Source organism: Plectropomus leopardus, chromosome 18, assembly GCF_026936395.1.
Source record: "Plectropomus leopardus strain MGB_pleo_1.0 chromosome 18, ASM2693639v1, whole genome shotgun sequence".
In the NCBI taxonomy this organism is placed as follows: domain Eukaryota; kingdom Metazoa; phylum Chordata; class Actinopteri; order Perciformes; family Serranidae; genus Plectropomus; species Plectropomus leopardus.
The window spans coordinates 12423987-12440709 of NC_142193.1; the positions used below are offsets into that span (position 1 = coordinate 12423987).

Sequence of the window (16723 nt, forward strand, 5' to 3'; positions counted from 1 at the left end):
AAATCTGTGAATTCAGAAAATGTAATATCCAAGTATCAGAAAAACAGAAAAGAAAGGAAGGAATTCAATCATCTGTATACAGGAGATAGGGATGGAAATGTATTTAAAGACATCCGTATATTGGGGGGAAAAAGGTACCTTGCATTGCAAATAAAGCTTTATTCATTTTCCTGTTATTGTCCTATTTGACTATTCAGTGATGTTGGAGGCCATATTTCTAAATAGCTAAACTCTCTTGTTAGCTTTCACATTTGCATTTATGAGAGGACTTTCATGGCATTTTATTTTGCATATCAACAAATTTAAGAATAGATGTTCCACAGTTCAAAGTCTTTTCTGTAAGTAACCCTATTAAATTGAACATTGACGAGAACAATACACACCCTCCAGTGCTGGGCTAACTATTTATTTACACCTCTATACACATGCTTCCTCGTGGCTCTGCTGTGTGCAAAACAAAGAGCAGGGATAACACATCTTGTGATGATGGAAAATGTGTTTAATGAGCTTTGATGGTCATGCCACACACCATGATAGCCATGGTTAGATATGTATTTACACAACCCCCACACCTCAAACGAGGCATAGGGGTCAGTGAAGACAGCAACAGATCGGATCTAATGATCAAAGATGTTAAGTAGGTTGGAATAATTGATGTTTCTGAAAGTTCTAGTCTGCACCTCCATAGATATATTTGAAAACATAGCTTTTTGTCTGCATTTTGGCCACACCAGACTGAGTTATAGGTCATTGGAAAGTGACCTTTTGTATTACTCCTTCTAGGGTGAAGACTTTCAGAAACTCGGTTTTCAGTGTTGACATGTGGACAGGGAAAACAGACTTCTTGGCATGTGACATTGGCATGTGCATGGTTTTATCCTTTGTGAGATACCAAGTGAGCCATAATTTCATGCAATGGTGGATGTGACCAAAATAGTGCTAGTTAGTTATTCCACTGTTCCAACAATCACCAGCTCGGGTTTGGTTGAAACTACCCCCTTGGTCACTGAGTTATGTGTGAAAATATTATGTTTTTCCCAACTCTCTGATGTTGCCAACTATTTCGTTATAACGTTATCCCCAGTCGCCATGTCTATCAGCGCAGCTACCTGTTCCCTCTGTAAAAACTGACCTCTAGCGGTCCTTGATGTGCACTATAGACATTCCGCCATCATTTTTTCAGGCTTCTGATTGGCCAATATCTTCTTCTTTGGTTGGCTTTAGGGTTCAGGTTATATCACCACCTGTTGGTTTGGCATGCTCTTAACAGTGCTTTAATTGCACTTTTGCCTTTTCATTTGGACAAAAAATAATTGATTTTTTTTAAGAAAGGTAAACATGGGGGCCAATCAGATCTCCAGCAGCTTTATAGTGAATAAGAAACTTAAATTTCTTGGACTTAAATAGTTAACATTGATTATTTGTTCCTTAGAGGGCACTATTAAACAATGTATTGTTTTATTATAGTTCTTGAGTAGATGGGATTTTTTTGTTGAGGAGAAACCCTTATTCCAAATACCCATGTTTTGTTTCGGACTAGACCTAAAGATGACTGTGCTTTTGCCATCAGGGCTCCTCGGTTTTGGGACCACCTGCCTGAGGAGATAAGGCTCGCAGAATGACTTCTTTTATATCACTTCTTAAAAAACATTTTTATAGACTTGCTTTTATGTGTTGTCATCTTTTATTTTTATTTATTTATTTATTTATTTATTTATTTATTTATTTATTTATTTATTTATTTATTTATTTATTTATTTATTTATTTATTTATTCATTTATTTTATTCCCTTTTATTTGTGGTTTTATTGCTTTATTATTATCAACATTATAATTTTTATCATTATAGGTGAAAACTAAACTTGCACAAAGTCGAACATATTTATGAATAATTACACATTGACCTCATCAGAGACCACTCAGTTTGTGTTACTGTAGCAACTGAAACTTGACACTACAAACATGTGCACACATTTGCAATGAGACACTTAGCCTATAATGCATCCGCAAGTGCAAAAAAGAGAGAATCAGCATATTGTATACCATCTAATAAACTGAATCTAGATTGTTAAAATCATATTACTTTCTAATAAATAATTTTACAGAAAACAAAAATAAACTTTTTTTTGTGGGAGTGGCAGGGTGGCTGTAAATGCCGTGCACAGCTCATCTGAGAGCCTTGTTAGCCACGCTGCCGCGGGCACAGATGAGCTCACAGAATCGATATAACAGCTCCACAAATCCAAACACTGACTTTGAATTATATTGCACCAGTGTCTCTACAATCAAGACAGACAGAGATAGAAAGCATTTGCTATCCTGTGATGCTGGTTTATGAAAGATCATGACGTGTATGTGCAAAAAAGGGAAGAAAATGCTGAAAATAACACACTTCTAAAATAACAACACTGAAAGGAATAAGGTAATGGTTTTTGTCAAAGAAGACACTATTTGTATTCAACCATCCAGCTCTATTTATTCTCTAATCCAGCACACTTTAATCCAAAGTACATGACCCCACAAACCACATATCAATTAGATATAAGCATTAATAATGGAGATATTTTTTTCTCTAGTATGGCATAATATTTTTTTAATCAAATGCTCCTTACAGTAATCTTACACAGATGTTGGCTCTTTCCCCAGACACATGGAGCATCCATGACCTAAATCTAGTCGAACAAAACACGTGCATACGTCACACACATACACACACACACACACACACACACACACACACACACACGCACACACACACACATTCATTCTATCAAAGGTCATGAATAATGACGGCACAACTGAGCTAAACTGTCCCTCCCGTGTGCATTGATGTGTTACTTGCATTGCCACTGCAGACAAATTTAGTAACATTATTTTATTTACCAACAACATGCTTTCCATTTATAGAACCTCAGACTGTTTTTATCCACCATCCTTCCCTGCAAACATAGGTGTTTATTTGTGTATGAGAGATGCATTGGTTTTCCAGTCTGTCTCATTTGCTGTAAGCCTGTAATAGGCTTGAACATGGCAGTGACAGCAGCAGCAGCAGCTACCTCTCATCCTGTTCAATTAGGACACAAGTGTCTCTGTGCAGACCCTACAGCAGAAAAACTATTGCTGTTATGAAAAAATCTCAGCAGGACTGGTGTTTCTTTAAAAAATAATTAAAAAAGCTATCACTGAACTTATATCTACATTCAGTATGTTAAAGTTTCAATATGTCTATCTCATGTTAGAGTAACAATAAATAAAACATATTACTCATGGCTAGTTTGCAACCCTATATGACTTCTGACCATTTGTTTGAATTTGCCATGGTGAGGCCTACATAATTTCCATCTTCTTTCTCCTAAGCCTCACACTCAAACAATTCTCCAAATGCTATCAATAATCTAAAGGACACTGCAGTACTGATATGCCAAAGATATGCTTGAGGTTATTTAGAAACAGCATCACCATTTTCAGCCAAAGGATTGACTGCCGGTTATCTGTCCTCCTGATCTGATAACCTGCCTGATTCTAAATGCCTGTTGATAACTAAGTCTGGACATTGACCTAGTGAACTTCCTTAACCCCACTGCTGAGTTTTGAAGGCTGCATTTTGGATCTGTTACCTGAACTGTTGTAGAAACTGGCCAGTAATGAGCGAGCTCATGGAAAAAGTTATTGTCAACTAGAATTACTGCCTCACGGTTGAAAGCCTCCACCAACCAGTCAAGTTGCAGTTTACATCCATGTCTGTTCAGACTCATATGTAGCCATGACAGTAGAAAATGCTCCAAGTATGGCTGAAACTAAAAAGACGCTACAAATTTTACATGGATGCTTTACAAACATCTTTAACCCAGCCACACAGAAGATCTATACAATTACGGTTTCAAAATTAGTGTAACAAATTCATCCATTCATTTTCTTCTGCTTATCCGGGGCCGGAGCAGAGCATTCCAGCCGTCCCTCTCCTCAGCAACACTTTCTAGCTCCTCCTGGGGGGCCCCAAGGCGTTCCCAGGCCAGACGTGATATGTAATCCCTCCAGCGTGTTCTGGGTCTGCCCTGGGACCTCGTACCAGTTGGACATGCCCAGAACAACTCAAACAGGAGGCGCCCAGGAGGCATCCTGATCAGATGCCTGAAACAAAACAAAGATGCACTGAATGCCTTTCGATTTAAAGGAGCAGTGTCTCTACTTCGAGCTCCCCCCAGATGTCCGAGCTCCTCACCCTATCTCTAAGGCTGAGCCCAACCACCCTCCGGCGGAAACTCATTTCAGCCGCTTGAATCCACGATGTCATTCTTTTGGTCACTACCCAGAGCTCACGACCATAGGTGAGGGTTGGAACATACATTTGTAGATGGACTGGTAAATCAAGAGCTTCACCTTCCTGCTCAACTCCTTCTTCACCACAACGGTCTGGTGGAAAGCCCGCATCACTGCAGATGCTGCGCCAAACCCCCTGTCCTTCTCACACTCCATTCTACCATCACTTGTGAACAGACCCCGAGATACTCCGATAACTCCTTCGCTTGGGGCAGCATCTCCCTCCCCACCCAGAGGGGACAATTCACAGTTTTATGGCAGAGAACCATGGCCTCAGATTTGGAGGTGCTGACCCTCATCCCGACCTCTTCACAGTCGGCTGCAAACCGCTCCAGTGCATGCTGGAGGTCATGGTGTAATGAAGCCAACAGAACCACATCATCTGCAAAGAGTAGGGATGCAATTCTGAGATCTCCAAACCAGACCTCTTTGTCCCCCCGGCTGTGCCTTGAGATCCTGTCCATGAATATCATAAACAGGATCAGAGACAAGGGGCAACCCTGGCGGAGGCCAACACCCACCGTGAATGTGTTTGGCTTCACACCAAGTATGCAGACACAGCTTTTACTTGGGTTATACAGGGACCGGATGGCAAACAGCAGCAACCCCGCTACCCCATATTCTTCCCTTTTCAAGTCCACAAAACACCGTAGGATCAAACTCCGATCTACATATGTGTAACAAATTCAATACCAAGCCAAATGTCTCCCCTTCTGTTCCTCAAGTTACTACTTTGAATAACGGCCAGAAGTGTTTTTGTAGAACATTATGATGTTTTCACTGAAGTTGAGAAGTTGACCTTTGACCTTTTGGATATAAAATATCACCAATCTTTCATTTTATCCTATTAGAATTTGTGTGAATTTTTGTCATAATAAGCATAAACTCTTGAATCATTGCCAAAAACATATATTGTGAGGTTGCAATGACCTTCGACCACTAAATTCTAATCAGTTCATTCTTGAATCTAAGTGGACATTTGACAGATAGAACTGAAATCCCTCCAAACATTCCTGAGATATTTGTGATTATAAGAACATGGACAAACACACATATGGATAGACAACCTAAAAACATAATGCCTCCAGCCACAGCTATTGCCAGCACAAATCCATATAAAACATGATTTAAAAAGCCTGACAATGTCCTCTTTTCCTGTGGTGACGGTCGGATGCAGTTACTTCAGCCTCAGGTAACACTGCAGATCAGAATGGACACCTCATTAAAGTGGCAAGTGTTGAGGTGTGAAAATGAACATCTACCGATGAGGAGAGCAGGATCAGCCTGCGCTTTTTGCCTCACAGTGATAAGTTGCACATTGCAGCTTTAAAATGGACTCAGCAAAATACTTTCACCAACTACAACCTGATATGGTGAGCAGAAGATTCGAACAGATGGAGAATAAATAATTGAGCTCCCTTGTCTCCCTGCTGCTTCTGTTTTTTTCTGTATCAGGACACAGTGTCTCAGTAAGTCAATGCTTGGGTCAATCCTAGCATCCACAAAAACAGCCTTTTCCTTCAGATCTGAGAGACCCCCCATACCTATGCAAATGCACATCAACAATGCAGCGCAAAACAAAGATGCACTGGCAATAACTTGCTGTTGATTCTATCTTGACTGGCTCTAAGTTTGGGAATTGAGTCACACTCTCAAAAAAAAGTTTAAAAGTGTGAAAGTCTCAGATTCTATCAGCATTGGCTACCTCATTTAAAGAAATACATCACCCTCAAAATGATCATTTGTATGTTTTGATTGGTATGTCAAACTGCATTACCTTGAATTCATGAATGAAACTCCGTCTTGCATGCCTCCATGGCAGATGAAGAATCAAAAAACAATTCTTGAAGAGGGACAGGAGCTCCATTTAAGCAAAACTATATCAAAATTTAAAGGGATACTTTGCTGATCTTCAACCAGCTTTGTATAAAACAATGTGGGTAGTATGTGCAGATGAGACATGGTATTAGAACGTTAGTCCTCCAGATGATCATTTTTTGGATGGAGTATAAGTGAGGGATGAGTGTTTGGGTGTGAACATGATCAAATGAGACTGAAGAGGGTGTGAGGATATGGGATGAGGCTACAGTTCTGTTTCAAAGCGAGGACATTGACCTGAAATAGTCTGCAGAATATCTGAAAGGTGGATCATTGTGGCAGAATTTGTGAGGACTGAAAAGTCGTCTGCAAATCCCAGCAATGCAGAAGAACCAAATACGTAGTTTGCACTGCATATTATACTTGGGAACAGACATTAATGTCTTTGCTTAAATAACAGCACTCCAAACTTCTGTGTGTATAAATGAGTTTGCAGTTTTATTATGCCAAGTAATGTTGGCATTAACAGTATCACATTCCTTAATCCATTTCAAGAGCCTATAAAAGGTTCACCGGGAGCATTTAAGGACAAGTGAATTGTGTTTTTTTTCCACCACTAAGCCTGAGACTTAACTGCTCTCAGAAGCTTTTCTTAACAGCTGTGAAGTGTACTGTATGGTCCTATAAGACACTTCAGACTTAGTTTATTTCATGAAGTCAGCATCACAGAATGCTTCACTTTAACTTGACACATACTGTCAGATGGCTGCATGCTTAATACAGCTTCCTGGTCACTTCATGGGTGAAAAACTACACTGCCATCTAAAGTAGGCCAGCAGGTCAGGCTATATAAGGTTACGGCCTGTGTGAATAGTGTGAGTGTGAAAAGAGAAAATAAACTGTGAACACTGCAAACAGAGATTAAGTAAAAAATGTGATGCCACACAGAGACGTAACACTATACTTTAAGTATAAATATGAAAAGGATTTTGGTATATTCCTGCATTTACAGGTGTATTTTTAGTCTGCAGCACTTGTCAGAACTCATGTAAAGTTAGATCCCACAAATATAAATTGATACAAGATAACTGCAGTAATTCACTTAACAATATGTCTTATGTGTTTGACAACTTAAAAAACGGTCTTTCCCCCTTTTAGATTCAAGACTTCACATGATACACTTTCCTTTAGGGCACAGATGAAGCAATTCATTCACATAATGCATGCATGAGATAAAACATAAAGCATGACACAGGGCCCAAAGGCACTCATAAAACACACAAGAGTTTGTACAGTGTTACTTTCCAAAAACACTAAAGAAGTGTCAGAGATTGATAACTCACCATAAGACAAATCAAAGATTCTAGCATAAACCATCCCTTTATATTCAACTCTAATTTAATGAAACCATTTAACTCAGGCACATGTGCAGCAAAAGTCTGAGAAGATGTAGTATTTCAATGACATTCATATTTCCGAGCTTCAAGGCACAGCCAAAATTGTGTGCTGTTAGTCACTAAGTTTGTCCTGCAGTGATTCTGAGGTTAAGATTATAACTGAAAGAGCACACTGATGCTAGTTTTGGAAGAAAAAGACCTTGCTTTTCTCAGTTTCCCAAACAGCTCTAGGGGGAATCTAGAGAAAAAGGGCAACTTGCCAGTCGCTCACAAGCTGGCTTTCGCTAACCTCTGAGCTACTGACTCTCAGCTGGGTGTGTGTCTCTACTGAAGCGTAACGCCTTGGATCGAGCCACGGGATGAGATATTCTTTAAGACTTGCAACATATTGTAATACACAGAAATCTAAATAACAAAGTGAGCATCTGAATGATGAACTGCAGTCTTTGTATACACAAGATAGTGTTTTCCAGATAATACGTCACTGCATTTGTCACTAGGCTTCTAACCCAGTCAGAGTCAGAAGAGATATAAAAAGATTTCAATGCAACAGAAAAGTTTAAAACTGAAACACAATAACCTCACTAAAAACAGAAAATTACCTCAAAGAGGCACAAAACGACCACAAAAAGACACAAAACAACCACAAGGAAACACAAAATGACTACAATGTGACAAAACAATCAAAAAAGGCAAAAAATTACTTCAATAAAACACAAAATTACCAAGAGAGGCAAAACAACTACAAAAAGACATAAGACAATCAAAAAGGACCCAAAAACACCTCAAAGAGACATCAAATAATTACTGAAAGACACAAAACATAGGAGTAACAAAATGACTAATCAGAATTCCATCAATAAAAAACAAAACAACCTAAGAAACACAAATTAACCTTAAAGAGACCTAAAACGACTAAAAAATACACCTTAATACACCAAAGAGACAAAGAGTACAAAAAACTCCACAAAGTTTGTGTGTCTTGCTCCTATAAAGGAGAGGTGGGAGGACCCTTTGCATGTCTGTGCCCAGGGGTCCACTGTCTCTTTATTCGCCCATGCTCAAGGCATGACAGAAAGGGTGATATTGAGCCTTGTAGGCTAGGCCAGCAAGTAGCAACAACCTTTTTGCTCCTGTGTGTTTAGGCTTGCAGAGGGGTATTGTGTAAACATGGGAAAATGATTAATCCAGACCATGTATATCCATTCAAAGTCTTTTCTGGGATGACCTCTGTCTGACGACACTTTACACAATTCATGGGAATTCAAGCGCACACTCTCTCTTCCTGATTTCCGACTTTCTTCATATGGCAAACTCGCCTTTGAGCGTTCTCTGTTGTGTCACTGAGATAATAACCCAAGGCCTTATCATGCTCCTCAGTGTTTTGACTGTCATCCTCCTCCCACTTACTCACTGCACTGAAAAGAGGAATTCAATGCAAGCCGGACAAAGAGAGTGATAGAGGGAGAGTACAGGATAATGGCAAAGTTGGTGTCACAGAGAGAAACTGCTGATAACACCATGCTGAAGTGGCTCGCTGATGGCAATCAAATTTGAGTCTTGTGTGGGGCAGGCAGCGATCATGGGACGGACATACACGCTGCGGATGCCAACAATCAGCAACACTATTCGACAGATGGATCAGAGCGCTCCTGGTCTAGACCAAGCTAAAAGCTCATGGTCACGTGACCATTGGATTAGCGTTAGCCCAACTGAAAGGGGGAGGAGGGTAGGGTGCATGTCGCCACATGCTTCCTGATCACTTCCCTTTGAATGTGTTTCTCTTTCACTCTGCATCTCCCCTCATCCCCCTCTATGTCTTTATGTTAAATTAGTCACAAGATCATTTTGACCACAAGATTTCAGCAGAGAAATTCTTGGTCTCATTCCCGTTATCTTCCATCCTCTTCTCCTCTGTCTACGGGCCTAAGCACATTCATTAGGGCGCAAGTGATTCTAACACCTTTGACTCCTGGCTCAGTCAGATCAAAACCACTACTCTAATCGGCTCACTTCCAGCTACTCATGATGTCAATGCTGAAGAACATATCTTACCTAACTAACCTCACTCCCCGCCCCTATTTAGAGTACTCATCAGCCTTCCCAAACTTGCTGAACCCTACACTTGTCTAGCAGTGGGGAGTGAGAAAGTGAGATGTGCTGAAGGACATGCCATGTACTGAGCACATGGCACACTGGGATGACACACTGGGTTTCCCTGTCCCTCCTGCTGCTCCTCCAACATCTGGGTTCTCTGTCAGGGACACGGTGTGCCAGCCAATTCATGCCTGACCAGCATGCAATGTTCCCACACCGACCCTAAACACACGTGTTTTCACAGAAACCTGGGAAAACCCTGCCTTCCTGACAGTGCACCACGCACGGCAGTGACAGAGGGAGCATGCAGGGTAACATTGTGTCTGCCAACCAGGTTAAATGTAAAAAGGCACTGACCGCTATTTCCTGCAGATTACAGCTTGACTGAGGTGTTTTATTGATTGAGAGAGCAGACATGCAGAAATGAGCAATTGCAGAATGGGAACTGACAAGGAAGATCTTGAGTCATACACTAAGAAGCTGAAAATTCAGCTCCTAAAATGTCAAAAGGTGAATTGTGTCCCTCACAACGAAAACATTTCCAAAGATATAAAGCAGAAAATGTAGCAACCGTAAATGTCAAAATGATTAATCTAACATCAGAATTGTTGATTGATTAATTGACTCATTTCAGCACGACTAAAATAACATCCCAAAGCCAAACAGGAAGGTGTCAGCAAACTAACCATTCCTATTGCTGTGCCAAAGGGGAAGGACTTGGAGAGTAATGATACAGGGCTCATCCAAAGTTTTCACACAGTAACCGAAAGGGGGAACATTATCACAGCGGGCAGAGGGCGTTATATCACAACAAGTAATTCTCAATTACCAGAAGCCACAGGGGACAGAGTCAATGCCAACTAGAAGAAATGTTGCCCAAAAGAAAACACAGAATCTAATTGCTGCAACTCAGCATTCAGCGCAGCAACAAAACGACAAAAGATGCATATCAGGTAAACGGAGGTACAAACACACGAGGACACATGACACACACAGCACACGGAAATATCAAAGCAACCGTGACATTTCAGTTCTGTTTGGAAGTAAACACTAAGGTCTGGACTCAGGAGTGGCGCCTTTAAGCTTTGACTGTCAGCTTTGTATAGTGACCTTTATGAATGATTTATTTCATGCTTTTCAGAGCACATATCGACAAGCAATTGCAGAGAAACCATAGATCACATTTACAGTGACACTCAATTAGAATAGCTAATATGAATGGCACAGACCTGATTGGAATAAACCAAACTTACTCAATTTCAATCAAATTCAGAAATCAGCTTTTGTGAGAATGGAGTATTGGACACATGAACAGAGCTGACATTTACAAAAGCCTACTGAGCTTCTGCAGATATAGTAATTTCTTTACTCTTAAGTGACTACTGTATGAACTAGGCCTAAGCAATAAATGAATATTGTATCAATATTATGATATGAGACAATATATTGATTTTGGATGTTTTTATTTATGTTGTTGCTGTTTTTAGCTTGACAGTGTATACTATTTTATTGTCCTGAGGCACTTTGTTACTATTTTTTCAAAAATGCTACACAAATACATTTATTATTATTATTATTATTATTATTATTATTATTATTATTATTATTGTTATATTAGCATTTGCCCTCACAGTCATTATATTCAGATTACTGATGATTATTTATCAAATATTTTATTGTGTCAACATTTTGTGAAAGCACCAATACTTAACCCTATCATTGGGTCACAATATTGATATTGAGGTGTCTGGTCCAAAATATTGTGATGTTCGATTTTTTTATTTTATTATTTTTTTAATTTTATTACTTAGTTCTAATATAAAGATGTTCTGTGTGTCTGTGTGGAGCTCTAGCTCTGTGATAGTGAACTTTTTGTGATTTCGAGGATGGAAATCTTCCCACATTGCCATAGGGACTGCAACTCCTCATAATAATCAATACTGAGTGACCTTATTGTTCTTTAAGGTTGTTTTTAGTTTCATTTACACAACAATGTTCTAATTTTTTAATGCTTTTTTTAATTAGGATTTTGCATATTATCTTCCTAAAATGTACTATTATTATATTATTATTAAGATATTTGATGTGGTATTTGTTACATCCAAATCAGTGGTGTAAAAATGTCTATTTTACTTAAATAGTAAAAATAAAATAAAAACAAATTGGTACTAGAAGTTGAAAAAGTATCAACAGAAAACTGTAGCAATTTGTTGATGTGTTGACATATAAGCAGCAGCCTATTTCATGTTACAGCTGGTGGCAAAACTACTAAACTGTTTAAACTATAATAATGCATCCATTTTATGATGACTTTTTTAAAAAGTCTTAATCTGCAAGAAACTGCAGCAGTCAGGCAATTTGTCATGGAGTTCAAAGTAACAATATTTCTCTCTGGAGATGTGAAGTAAAAGCAATTCCACAAAGCGGATATCCTCAATTAAAGTACCTCAAAACTGCACTTGAATAGAGCAGAATGGAAAGCAGAGAGGCAGTCCCAGAGTGACGGAACAAAAGCTCTCAGTCCTGCTGTCAAACTTGTGAAGCATGCCCATTACACCATCATTGGACTCATGAGGGCTGTATAACGCTCATTACAGCAGCAGGTTATCTTTATGGTCCTGTTCCACCTCAGCTGACACTTAATATCACATGTAAGTTACATTAGAGTGACAGGAGGAAGGCTACAGAAAACCACAGACATATAACAGTGAGTGAGTGATTGTTTTTCTGCTACAGCAGTGACAATGCAATAAGGTGACAGTAAACTCATAGCTGTCAGCTGAAGCTTAGTGCAGAAACAAAACCTGCCTGTTGATTCAGCCGCGCCACGAAAACCACAAAGAAGCGAGAAAGTAAAACAGAAATTCTACAGAAATGTTGCCACTTGCGTCCAGACAGGTTTGCACACACACGGAGCAGCGCTGCCAACGCTCGCAGTTTGTTTACAAAGCGCTGTCAGAATGTTGTTTCGCAACGCGGACAGTCAGCCGGGACGAAACGAGGACGTCCACGCTGACACCAAACACATTTTAAAGACATTAGAAACTGTCGCACTCACCTCTGCGGAGAGACTCGCTGTCCGTTTTCATAAAATGTGGGGACGCGGCTGCAGCGACGAGGGCAACATACGACAGTAATCTCTCAGTCAGTCAGTCAGGCAGGCAGGCAGGCAGCGGTGTAGTTTCAACAGTTCGCCCCACAGTTCACCGCTCGCTCGCGCTCTCTCTCTCTCTCTCTCTCTGACAAACCGCCCACTTCCGGTGGCTCTTACACGCCTGTGAGTGGGAAACAGTTTCTGTTGATTTGTGTCCTGCTCATGATGACTGATGTCAGACTAAAACTGGACTCAGACTAAGTGAGGGGGTAATGTTTGACACAGTACATCTATTATCATTTGTTGTTATTTGCTCAAATATCATGCCATACATAATTAAATTTATATTATATATTATTATATATAGGCTATTTTTAAAATTCATCGGCTATTTTTTTTTTTTTTTAATTATTGCACATTTCTTATTATTATTTATTTTTTTTGCCCAGAACAATACAAATTACTAAAGAGTGACATTTACAGATACATTCATTAAGAAATGCATAGAGCAAAATTACTACTACATCATCAACAACATCATCACAACAATACTAGTAACAATAATACATATTGTGTTAATTGATATAAGATTTTTTTCCCCTCTTTTTTCTCTTTCTTTTTTTTCCTTTTTGTAAAACAATTGATGTCTTTAATTTTGTATTCATAGATTGTTGTCAATAGTGCGTTGAATGACCATAGCCCTTTGGAACCTGAGGAAATTGGTTTGATATCTTTCATAAAGATGGAAAGACGGCAATGAGCAACAAAAGAAGAAAATACCCCCAAATTGCAAGATTAGTAAAAGATGTAGGAGCAAAGTACCCGAAAATTAGAAAAAAGGCACACAAAAAACTGGAAAACCTGCTTAAAGAATTGTAATAATTCTGTGACATTATTTTATTATTATTATTTTATTTATTTACGAGAATTATAAATATAGTTTTCCATAGTTTTTTTGTTTTTGTTTTTCCCCTTTGACATTTTTTCCCTAGCTTTTATCTTTTTACTTTGACATTTTTCACCAGATTTTTTTTTTTTTTTTACCAGCTTTAAAAAAAAGATTTTTCCAAATAAAACTACTTGCGATTTTTGAAACATTTCTTACCAAGTTGGAGAGAGGTGAATATGCAGCATATGCGGGCTATAACGAAAAACAAAGAGAGATATGTTACTGTTTATATATTAATTATATTTAATCTTATTTTGATACTAGGTAATTTTTCGTGAAACTTTCATGCCATTAAAGCCCTTTGAATTGAACTGAATGGAGTTGCTCTCTCATTGCTGTAGGTCATTAAACTCGGACTCACTTTTCTCTGACTGGCTGTGATCAAAGCTGTTCTCAGCAGCGCAGAGTTATCAGCACACCGGTTGATTAGATTAAGTCTAATCTGCTGCACAGTTCATCTTCCATCCAACTCATCATGTCCCTCCCAAATCTGTCGCCTCGATGTGGACAACAGCGACGCATTGTGGTACAAAATGGAACTACATAAATGGGAAATAAACGTGTCATCGTTGCGTTTGTATACCATTTTAATTTTAGATAAATTAATTAGGAGAGAGAGAGAGATATGAGGTATCCGGGACCATACATAAACCTTCAAAAAAATAATTACAATGTGCACCTGAAGCAAATATCTATCTATATCTGCTATAAGTAAAACAGAACATACAAGTTCCCCTGAATTTCCAGTGAAAATTAATTTTCTTGACCTTCACTCATCTACAACGTTAAAACATGTAAAAGTCTCCTTTTTTTTAGTGAGGGAACATTTCAGTTTTATAGGATCAAAAATTAAAATAAAAAGTGATCTGTGGAGTAAACTACAAAACTGCGTTAGATAAATGTACTAGAAATGTGTTAGTTCTAGTAAATAGACAAAGGAATCAGCAACACTTTGATATAAGATTTAAAAGTCTGCGATGGTAGCTAGCAAACAGAATTTCATCACAAATCTGGGTTAAATGTAAGCGGCGTATCGTGGCATGCTACCTTTGGGTTTGGGTGACCCATTTGAATGTGACAAGTTAATTAAAGAAATATTTTTGTTGGGGTATTTTGAGAGATTATTAAAAATAAGAAGATTTTTAATTAATTAGATATATTTTTTTAATTTTGTCAATGGCAAAGACAAGTGGACATTCCAAATGATGAATTGCTTTAAAATGTTTTGTGTTAAAAATGGGCACATATTCAATTAAATGTACAATTGACTTCTATTAGTTACTTGTATTGTATTGTATACTATTGGTTACTCCTTTTTTGTAGATTTCTTAACACTTGTGTTGGGCCTCATTCATCCATTATGTGTAAGCACTTATCCTGTCCAGGGTTGCCGGTGTGCTGGAGCCTATCCCAGCTGTTATTGGATGAGGGGCGATGTAGCCTACACCCTAGACAGACCTATCCTGGTAACCAGACTATCACAAGGTTGACACATAGAGACAGACAACCATTAACGTTCACATTCATTCCTACGGGCAATTTAAACTCATCAGTTAAACTACCCTGCGTCTCTTTGGACAGGGGGAAGCTGCAGAACCTGAAGAACACCCACGCTGACACGAGGAGAGCATGCAAACTCCACACAGAAGGACCAAAGGGTTTCGAACCTGGAAGTCTCCTGCTGTGAGGCAACAGTGGTAGCCGCTGTACCACCAGGCCACCCCATGATGGTGCTGGTTGGCACAAATACACAACATGACTTAGATCACGAATAACCTCATTCAAGAAAACATTTGTGTGTATTTAAGCATATTTTTTTATAGCCGAGACCTTAACCTTTCATTTGCTACTGGTTATTTTAACATGAACTGTGCCAGAGAAAGAGTAAAAGTGTGCCAACCAACCCCAGTCTCCCCTACTTTAAAATTGTAGAAATATACTTTGTTACAGCAGGGTTCAACTGTGTTTAAAGAAACAAAACAGTTTCTGAAATCTGTAATCTGAAAAGTCCCCTTTCATTCTGCAAAAATAAATGACTTCATTTCCCCACATCCATGTAAAAAAGATATCATTTACATTAACAGTCTCTCTCTCTCGCTCTCAAACACACACACACACAACCAGCCGAGCCAATCACCACACTGCACCCTGTTGAAGTTTCATTGATCCTCCAAATTGATTGGCTGCTAGCCAGAACTGTAAGGATGACAGTTGCTTCCTCAGACAGCTGAGTCAGCAGCTGCTGACTGACGGTAATAGCTGTTCATCACACCCCCTCTTCCTCTCCTCAAACCAGTCTGGGTTCACTTCCCATCAAGACAAACGAGGCATGCGTGAGACACAGAAAGAGAGAGAGCGAGATAGCACTGTAGAGAGAACCAGAGGCCCAGTGATGCAGCAACTGCTTCCTGTCTCTGCTTGTTTATAGCTGCTTCATCTTAACTGTCACATGCTCTCCATAGGACTTGTGGGAATCCTGGCAGTCACACTGCTGCTGTTCACATCAGTAGCACGTTATCGGCTGTAGACATGCAGCATGGGGTTTTCAGGTGGGGAAGTCTAGTGATCCTGTGTCAAGAATCAGTGCTTATTGGGCTTAAATTGAAAAAAAGGAAGCATGACATCATTCTGTGTATAATTAAACCCCAGTATGTACTGTGTAAAAGCAATTCTACATTATTATCACATGATTTCACAGAACTGGGTATTTCAAATCAGCAGCAATTTTACCTCTGCAGGGTCCTGGATGATTCAGCTATACTGACTTTCTGCACATGGAAGGACCACCAAAAGCACTATTACCACAATTTCAATGTGAAAATACCCGAGATCATCTTATGAACTCAGTTTTATTTAGAATTTAGAGAGGCCTCTGGGTTACAAGTTAGCTATGGGGTTAGATAGGGACAAAAGTTGAAAATTACCTGTGCAGCACATCAGTTTCATGCTCCGTGTAGGAACTAGTGCATCATCATTATCAAATAAAATCAAATTCAAAATTATTTTCTATTCACCTCCAGCAGGAAGTGCCACACCAACACTGACCCA

General features: G+C 39.1%; 1 protein-coding gene across 3 annotated transcripts in view; it reads right to left on the minus strand.

Annotated features, from left to right (window-relative positions):
* Positions 1 to 12846, minus strand: part of stat5a (signal transducer and activator of transcription 5a) — a 63943-nt gene extending 51097 nt beyond the window's left edge. For 2 of the 3 annotated variants that reach the window (XM_042504187.2, XM_042504185.2), the window contains exon 1: positions 12691 to 12845. The gene's annotated coding sequence lies outside the window, so the exon portion shown is untranslated. Of the gene's footprint in view, positions 1 to 12690 lie in introns of all 3 variants that reach the window. The other variant, XM_088069537.1, reaches the window with a different exon arrangement.
* Positions 12847 to 16723: the final 3877 nt, after the last annotated feature.